At 49.7% G+C, this 10,032-nt stretch overlaps 1 protein-coding gene across 5 annotated transcripts in view; it reads right to left on the reverse strand.

Annotated features, from left to right (window-relative positions):
• LOC142793842 (uncharacterized) overlaps nt 1-9,735 on the reverse strand; it is a 71,693-nt gene extending 61,958 nt beyond the window's left edge. For all 5 annotated transcript variants that reach the window (XM_075885816.1, XM_075885817.1, XM_075885818.1 and 2 more), the window contains exon 1: nt 9,536-9,735. The gene's annotated coding sequence lies outside the window, so the exon portion shown is untranslated. The remainder of the gene's footprint in view (nt 1-9,535) is intronic.
• Nucleotides 9,736-10,032: the final 297 nt, after the last annotated feature.

Raw genomic sequence — 10,032 nt, forward strand, 5'->3', positions numbered from 1 at the left:
TGCGCGCGCGTACTGATTGTCGGAGGGAATAGAGAGAGGATATTTGTAGCAGAAGAAAAAAACATGTGTGTGTGTGTGTGTGTGTGTGTGTGTGTGTGTGTGTGTGTGTGTGTGTGTGTGTCCACATAGTTAACTTTTCGCATGAGCGAGACGACGACACAAACAGGACGACAGAACAGAGAGATAGATAATACAGGATTATTAGTACTGTCTGTAAGTAACTAAAGTGGGTGGGGCGCTTCGTCCAGAGTTCCACATGCACAGCTCGCCGGGCCTCGTCCAGGGTTGCCAATTCGATTCCCAAGGCCTGATCTGAAAGTCGCGCCTCCCACGACCAGTGTGGTAGCATGTGCGCTTGCATGTGCGTCGAGTTTGCCGCAACAGGACGCGAGGGTCAGCTGTACCACTTGAAGGAGACACTCACAACAAACCTAAGGCAAGTGTGATTGATTGATTTGTGGGGTTTAACGTCCCAAAACCACCATTTGATTATGAGAGACGCCGTAGTGGAGGGCTCCGGAAATTTCGACCACCTGGGGTTCTTTAACGTGCACCCAAATCTGAGCACACGGGCCTACAACATTTGCAATGTGTGGGTACCCCTCCGCACCAAGGCCACTCATCGCGATGTTAGGAGAGGTGTGTTCCAGAAAGTGCGCGCAGATTGGGGTACGTGTTCGTCTGAAGACGGCGCCAGTCCCTCGATTTCGCTCTGTTCAGTTTCGGGTAAGGTGGTGTCATGGTTCGTCGCTCCAGCCGTTCAGCTTCGAGAATGTCAGCTCGACCGCTTAGGCGCTCATCGTATAGAGGGACGTCTGCAGGCGCGTCCGTCGCTCGGCCCGTTCATTACCGGGAACACCCGTATGTGCTGGGCACCAGATGATGCCATGGTCAGATACGATGCGTGAGCCTAAGATGTTTAAAACAGTTCGTGGTATTGTGCCATGTATGCATGTAAAGTGAACATGCTGTTTGTGAATCCGTGAAGATAGCGGAGTTTGTACTTCACTTGTCCGCGTCTGTGATGGCCAGGGCGATTGCAGCGGCCTGGCCATCGGAACAATTGCAACGGAACATGTACGTATTGTCGCTGCTGCCATCAGTCTTGCTATATTAGTAGCCACTGCGGTGTACGTGCGCGACCCATGGACCTGTAGTGGTGCCGGAAGGTTAGGCGTCCGTATAGTACACGTCAGGGTCAGTGCCGTGGTTCCGAAGCTTCCGTGCACGAGCTTGGCGTCCGGCACTGCGGAAGACCGGGTGCATGTGACGGGATATTGGTGCCTCGTAGATCTGCGAGTGCATAGTCGGAGGAAGTGATTCTGTACTATATCTCCACTGTACTGCTGGGCAAGAGGAAAACCATGCTTGGCCAGTATAGCCCGTCTTTCTGGTGTGGTGTTTAGCCGTTCGCGCTGAGCGAGGAGGGTATCTGTTGCATATTCTTCATACGTATTCAGCATCCCGAGCCGACACAAAGCTGTGGTGCTGGCGTTATGCGGCAGCCCAAGGGCTGCCTTGCAAACATTTTGAAGGAGTCAAACCCCCTGCTCGATGTCCGTCTTAAGGGTTGCTTGATAAGGCACTGCATAGGTGGCACGGCTGAGTATACGAAAGCGTGCACTATAGCCGTAAGGTGTCAGCTTGGCGCATTCCTTCTCTGCTGCGAGCGAGCCAACCCAAGAGGTTGGTGATGCTCCTTACCACGCGCTTGAGATTCGCAAGGATGAGCACTGCTAGTGCTCCCCGCTACCTTGACGTGCATATACGCATAATTGGAAGCTGCGTCAGCGCTACTCTTATCCTACATTGTGAGTCTGAGCGTATGTGAGAGAAGGAGATAGATATTTTAAAATTTAGAGGACATTCCTCCAATATATTCGGTGACCACTAGATATTCACCAGACAGGACGTAAACGCGGCGGCAACAAAGGTCCACGTTTTTGTATAACGCTCCATTTCGTTTCGCAATATATGTCGACCTCATTTTAAATCATTGGCTCACCCGCATTTGCGACGCCTTCGATGCGAACGACATTGGCGGATATTTGGGATTGATCTGCGACGAGCAACAGCAACTACATTTCGGTTCAGTCGCTGTGCGAGGAATACGCGCACTGCGACGGCTTTTCTTTCTCTCTGTCCATTCTTAACGTCATACGCAACCCAAGACGAAATGCAGCTCGAAATGGCTTGCATTATAAATAACTACGGTGACCTTCATACGGTATACGACTACTTTAACTGTAACACACGAGAAAATTTGGTAACCACTTCAAATTCTCCCCTATAGTATGCAAATCCCGTTGCGAACCGGGTGGGAGGCGAGCAAAGCGTAACAATCAAGCAAATTCCAGTGTGAGGGCACATTTATATCTAATCTGCGCTATGTCCGATGCTGTCCTTCGAAGGGTGTGTGTGGCTGCTGCTTCTTTCATTGCTCATTGAAAGATAAATAAAGCGCTGAATTGAACAATAGACTTTTAAGGTTGATCATTGTTTTTCCGTCGTTATCACCCACGGCAACGAGAGCATGACCAGTATTAGAGATAACACCTATACATATGAAGTCCTGCCAATCAGTGGCGAAAGGCACCAAGAATGGAATATGCATATGCGTACCCAGGGTTCCCCTTCAGAGGGTGCGGAGAGGGGGGCGAAGGAATTCAATGTATGAGGCTAACATTCCCTCCCCCCCCCCCCGTGGGCACGCTTATGGGAATATGAACATAATCGCCACGTACGTACGGCCCATCGGCTGTGTCTGTATGCAGCGTACTTTTCACGGAAACAGTGGGAATAGAGAATGCTTCAATTTCTACGTCACAAGGGCCAAGTATGGTCAGAGAAGGACGGACTGGTGTTGATCAATGGCAAAGAAGCGAAAAGGTACCATAGGTAAATGCGTGTTAGCTGTCGTGAGCCTCCGAACAGTCGTCCTAAAGCGCATAAAATTTGTCATAAAACCATGGACGACATTTACCAGTGAGGCGAGGCGTGCTACTACGTCTGAATGTAGATTTCTAAGGAATTCGTTATGGTATATATATATATATATATATATATATATATATATATATATATATATATATATATATATATATATATATATATATATTGTAACGGATATAACAACCTCACAACCGGGACGTCCTATTTACAAGGTTTAATAAGGGCGAACTTGTGCCCAAAGCCAAAAGAACTACACAGTAGCTGGGAGAAAGCAGCGAACGCTCGTCGTCCTCTTCTTCTCTTCTTTTCCGCTGCTCGGTAGCAGCTCGTGCACAGGCTGGGCCGGCTCGTGCCTTCCGGCGGGCTTCATGAGTCGTAGCGATGCCGTCAGCGTTCCTCTTTTAACAACGTCTGCGTTGTACTGCGCCTTAACAATTCCTCGTGGCATTATCCCCCCTCTCAAGCGGCATCGCCCCGATGCTTGCGATGAGGCTGTTTTTTTTTTTTTTTTTGTGTGTGCAAGTTTGTAAAAATGAGGTTGCAGTACGTCAAGGTATTGGGGTGGCTAGGTTTGGAATCGGTCGTAGTACGGTTTCATCCGTACAATGTGTACACGCTCCGTGGGATTGCGTCGCCTCGAATGCAGGTGGCCTGCAGGCTTGACTTCGTAGACGAGGTCATTGTGTCGCTGTACGATCTCGTAGGGGCCAAAATACCGGGAAATGAGTTTTTCGGAGAGGCCTCGTCGTCGTACTGGAGTCCATATCCACACTTTGTCGCCAACGTCATATCGCGTGTCAAGTCTTCCTCGGTTGTAGCGGTCGGCATCGATGCGGTGTTGGTGGCGTATTCGGTATCTTGCTAACTGGCGGGCTTCTTCCGCTCTTTGTAGAAAGTCGTCAAGATCGGGGGGGTAGTCATCTTGGTCTATTGGTAACATAGCATCCAGTGTTGTGGTAACAGCACGACCGTAAACTAGTTCAAATGGGGTGATTTTGGTGGTCTCTTGTACAGCCGTATTGTAGGCGAAAGTGACGTATGGTAAAATTTCGTCCCACTTTTTGTGCTCGACATCCACATACATGGATATCATGTCCGCTAAAGTTCTGTTAAGGCGTTCGGTCAGGCCATTGCATTGAGGATGATATGCAGTGGTTTTCCTATGAACAGTGTGAGTCATGTTGAGCAGGCACTTCAAAAGTTGCGCCGTGAAAGCCGTTCCGCGATCGGTGATTACAACCGTTGGAGCGCCATGTCGCAGGACTATTTTGTGTACGAAGAATTGGGCCACTTCTGCTGCCGTTCCTCGTTCCAAAGAGTCTGTTTCGGCGTATCTAGTTAAATAATCAGTGGCCACAACGATCCATTTCTTGCCGAGTAAAGATGTCGGGAAGGGTCCAAGGAGGTCCATTCCAACTTGGCGGAAAGGCGCTTTCGGTGGATCTATAGGTTGTAGAAGGCCCGCTGGTTTAGAACGTGGTGTTTTTCGTCTTTGGCACTCGCGGCATGTTTTGACGTAGTGTTGCACTGAAGCTAGTAGCTTGGGCCAATAATAATGGAGACTGATCCTTGCAAGCGTTCGCGTCACACCCAAATGTCCAGATGTGGGCTCATCGTGACACGCTCGAAGTATTTCTTGTCGCATAGTTGCTGGAACGACAAGCAGGAACTTTTCGCGGTTGGGCTTGAAGTTTCTCTTGTAGAGAACGTTTCCTCGGAGGCAGAACAATGCGAGGCTTCGAGAAAATATACGGGGTACTTGTACGTCAATTCCTTGCAGGTGTTCGATAAGCGGGAGTAATTCTTTGTCTGTACGTTGGAGTTCGGCTATTTGAGTGGTCTCGACAATTCCTACGAACGGAAAGTCGTCTTCTTCTGATAGTGGTGTGTCTGTAGGAGCCCGTGACAAACAGTCGGCATCGGTATGTTTTTTGCCAGATCGGTATACCACTGTTATATCGTATTCTTGCAGTCTGAGGCTCCACCTTGCTAGTCGTCCAGATGGTTCCTTTATGTTCGCCAGCCAGCAAAGCGCATGGTGATCGCTGACTGCCTTGAATGGTCTACCATATAGGTACGGCCGAAATTTACTGATGGCCCAGACGACGGCAAGGCATTCTTTTTCCGTGGCCGAATAGTTTGTCTCTGCTTTTGTTAGAGTCCGACTGGCATAAGCTATCACTTTTTCTTCACCTTTCTGCCACTGTATTAGAACGCATCCAAGGCCGATGTTACTGGCATCTGTGTGTATTTCCGTGTCGGCTGTCTCATCAAAGTGAGAAAGAATCGGGGGGTTTTCTAACCTCTTTCTCAATTCGTTGAAGGCGCTTTGTTGCTCGTTTTGCCACTGGAAAGGCACATCTTCTCTCGTAAGTCTCGTTAAGGGTTCTGCGATCTTTGAAAAATTTCTCACAAATCGTCTATAGTACGCACATAGACCTAGAAATCTCCGTACTGACTTTTTGTCTGTTGGCACCGGAAACCTTGCGACGGCGGCCGTCTTATCAGGATCAGGGCGAACACCTTGGGCGCTGACGACATGCCCAAGAAAACGAAGCTCTTCGAAAGCTAATCGGCACTTCTCTGGCTTGATTGTCAAATCTGCCGAACGGATTGCCTCTAACACTGACCGAAGGCGCTTGATGTGCTCCTCAAATGTAGCCGCGAAGATGACCACGTCGTCTAGGTACACTAGGCAACACTGCCACTTCAATCCGGAAAGCACAGTGTCCATCATGCGTTGGAACGTTGCCGGCGCACAACAGAGACCAAACGGGAGAGCCTTAAATTCGTAAAGTCCGTCCGGGGTAACAAAAGCAGTCTTTTCGCGATCACGTTCATCAACCTCGATCTGCCAGTATCCACTTTTCAGATCTAGTGATGAGAAGAACTTGGCACACCGAAGTCGATCTAACGTGTCGTCGATGCGTGGAAGGGGATATACATCCCGTTTAGTCACAGCATTCAGTTTCCTGTAGTCGACACAAAACCGTAGCGTGTTATCCTTCTTCTTGACAAGCACCACGGGAGATGACCACGGGCTGTTAGAAGGCTGGATAACATCATCTTCAAGCATTTCTCGTACCTGCTTCTTGATGACTTCCCTTTCCTTAGGGGAAACACGATACGGGTGCTGGCATACCGGCCTGGTTGTCTCGTCCGTTATGATCCTGTGTTTTGTAATGCTCGTGCGCCGTACCTTTGAACTGTTGGAGAAACAGCTGCCAAATTCCCGCACGAGGTCGTATAGCTGTTGACGTTGAATCTCTGAAAGATTAGGATTTACGTATATTGTGTCGCAGGTATCAGATGGAAGTTTCACATTCGGTGACGTCGTTTCAAGACTGCATATTTCTGTCACTTCACAGAACTCATGAAGAAACGCTATTGCCGTCCCTTTTGCGATGTGCTGGAATTCGTTACCGAAATTCGTCAAGAGGATGTCTGTGCACCCGTTTCGCAGCTGGATAATCCCTCGTGCCACACAAACGCCTCTTTTCAAGAAAACATCCACGTTGCTCTCCGCCACACCCTCGTAGTCGCTGAATGCATCATTATGCACGAGAACCATTATACTGCTCCGTGGCGGTACAGTCACATCATCGTCGACGACGCGCAGTGGAGTGGTACATCGTTCATCTGATCGTGCTACCTTTAAAGCTTGCTCCGTCGAAAAGGACACGCTCGACCTCTGTAAATTGATAATCGCACCATTAGCTTGTAGGAAATCCATTCCCAGTATCACTTCCCTCGAGCACACAGGCAGGACGACAAAGTCACCGACGTAAGTGAAGCCCCGTATCATGACCCTTGCGGTACATCGGCCGGAAGGGGTTATGAGGTGACCACCTGCAGTACGTACTTGAGGTCCACCCCATTCGGTCAGAACTTTCTTGAGTCGCTTCGCTAATTCGTAACTTATCACAGAATAATCCGCACCAGTATCGATCAAAGCATTGAGCTCTAGTCCGTCAATCACCAACGGCAAGTCTGAAGTAATTTTCTCTGTACTGCACTCCTTTACCTGGAAACAGTCGTCGTTATCAGGCTCGTACCGCAGTGGAGGATCTTCATATCCCAAGTCGCCAGCGGCCTCGCCTCCACAGGTCGCCCTCTTCAGTTTCCCGGATTTGGGCTAGGCGAACGCTGCCTAGACGTGCTTGGGAAGGGACGTGGGCTAGACGAGCGGTAGCGCATAGGGGATGGTGAGCGTGGTTGATGACGACGAGGCGGGTCAAATTCCCGACGTGAGCATAGGTATTCTTCAATCTCGGAAGGTCTTTCGCCGTTTCGCGGACACGGTGCATTGATGGCGAATCCCCTAAGACCAGCTTGACGATATCGGCAGAATCGGTACAGGTGGCCAGCCTCTCCACAGTGGAAACACAAGGGCCTACGTGTGGCATCTCGCCACACATCGCTCTTCCGTGGCATCATCTCTCTCGCACGAGGTGGAGTGCGTGTTGCCTCTACGATTTCAGGCGGGCTGCGCATTGTCTGCACATAAGTACTTGGTGTCTCGATCGGCGAACAGTGCAGAGTAGGTCGCCTGAGCACCTCGGAGTACGTTACCGCCCGTCGTGTCGCCGGCACATCACTCCGCGGCTCCCGCATGGCCTGTCGAATTTCGTCTCGGACAACTTCAGCAAGAGACAGCTCGGGGGTGACATCAGGTGACTGCAGTTTCCTTAATTCTTCCCTGACAACAGACCGGACGAGCTCGCGCAATGTGTCAAGATTATCCACGACGCCTGCTGAGTAGACTCCTGCGGATGCACCGGCTACGTCGCGGTTGTACTGTCGGGCTCTCTGCTGAAGCGTCGTTTCGATGGTTGTTGCTTCCGACCGAAACTCAGCAACAGTACGGGGCGGATTGCGGATGAGTCCCGCGAACAATTCTTGCTTTACCCCGTGCATGAGGTGGCGCACTTTCTTGTCTTCCGTCATGCCAGGATCAGCTCGCTTGAAAAGGCGGGACATGTCTTCGATGTACATCGCGACAGTTTCGTTCGTTCGTTGAATCCGTGTGCGGAGAGCTGCTTCCGCCTTTTCCCGGCGATCACTGTTGGCGAACGTACTCAGTAGCTGCCGCCGAAACTCTTGCCACGACGTCAGAGATGCCTCGTGGTTTTCGTACCACACTCGTGCAGAGTCTTCCAACGCAATGTAGACGTTACGCAGCTTGCCTTCCTCGTTCCACTGATTTAGATTTCCCACTCTCTCGAAATGCTCTAACCAGTCTTCGGCGTCCTCGTATGGGTCACCATGAAACACCTTTGGGATGACCGGTTGGCTTACGATGAGTTGTGCCGGCGTAACTTGGCTCGTCATGGTGGTGGCGGCGCTTGTCTCCGTCACCGATGCCCTTGATACAGAAGGGAGTGGCCCAAATTCTGGCAACTCTCCTCGGATACGGCGGCTGACTCGTTGGTGCACCGGTGTAAGCTCCACTGGTTGCGGCTGGTCAGTGCTTGGACTTCGCTCTTGCGTGGGGCTCGGAATCATGTACCCAGGCTCCTCCACCAGAAAATGTAACGGATATAACAACCTCACAACCGGGACGTCCTATTTACAAGGTTTAATAAGGGCGAACTTGTGCCCAAAGCCAAAAGAACTACACAGTAGCTGGGAGAAAGCAGCGAACGCTCGTCGTCCTCTTCTTCTCTTCTTTTCCGCTGCTCGGTAGCAGCTCGTGCACAGGCTGGGCCGGCTCGTGCCTTCCGGCGGGCTTCATGAGTCGTAGCGATGCCGTCAGCGTTCCTCTTTTAACAACGTCTGCGTTGTACTGCGCCTTAACAATTCCTCGTGGCAATATATATATATATATATATATATATATATATATATATATATATATACCATAACGCATTTTCGCAATTTTCGCAAATATACACCACAACTCGCAAATATACACCATAACGCAAACCGCTAATTTCGCCACCAACCATAGCCGGTGGCGAAATTTGCGGTTAAAAAAATACCGAAAGGAAAAAGCACCGTCACTGTACGCAACTATAGTGCAAAAACGTAACACTAAATGATCCGCAATTAACGCCGTCTAGACACGAGTCATTGCATAGAACAATGATGTGAGTGTGTATAAATCACAGTATCAGCCCTGTCCATATAGTCACAGTATCAGCCCTGTCCATATAGTACGCTGCTCTGGTGAAAATGTACGAACTCACTCAAGTTGCACCGCTGCTATAGAACCCACGTAGAGTTACTGTATATATATGCTATACAGTAAGCATATACTGCATAGTATAGCAGTATAACATATACAGTAACTTTACAGTACCTTTAGCATACCTTCAGCATACAGTACCTTTAAGTAGCATATATATGCTACCTATAGGTAGCATATACAGTAACTCTAATCCCACCTGCCCCGTGCGAACGCCTATCCTTTTACACGGCTAAGATTAAATAACCTTCTATATGTCTTCCCTTCCCGCTTTCGCACATTATGAGTTACGTTTATCGAAGATATCAATAGATACGACGCACACAGCCATCGAACATGGGGCGCTGTTGGCTGAATATGTAAATAAGTACAGGCAGCGCTCCCTGAGCCACTCACCAGGCTGTTGGCTCATAATCCTCCTCGCGGTATCCTCGGAAGTCTTCCCTTTCTTCGTCTCACTCACTCTCTTCTCGTATTTCTTGTTTGTTTTGTTTTTTCGATGCGGCACACGCTATCCCGCTGCACTGGTGTAGTGGAGTGGCGCGCGGTTTTGGGGCGTGCGCTTCGTCGATACTCGTGGTGTACAGTTGGCGGGATGTCCCTGGAGAAAGAGAACGAGAGACGTATTCAGCGATTGGTTCGTTTTTTTTTTTTTACCCCCTCCCCGACACGTATCGCACAGTTTAAGCATATACGAGTCAGACGCGATGGAGTGGGGAGAGGGGAGCAGCGCACATTAAACAAAGAAAAAAAAACAAAAGATACGCGAGAATGCAAGGAAGAAATGGAAACTATGAGTGCAGAGGGCGTGCTCTGCAGCGAGGACAATCAGTGATAAGGACGCGCAAGGAAAGCCCACCCGAGGGGCAAGGACGATTTCGGGACGACGATTA

This window comes from Rhipicephalus microplus, unplaced genomic scaffold (genome assembly GCF_043290135.1).
Source record: "Rhipicephalus microplus isolate Deutch F79 unplaced genomic scaffold, USDA_Rmic scaffold_339, whole genome shotgun sequence".
Lineage (NCBI taxonomy): Eukaryota > Metazoa > Arthropoda > Arachnida > Ixodida > Ixodidae > Rhipicephalus > Rhipicephalus microplus.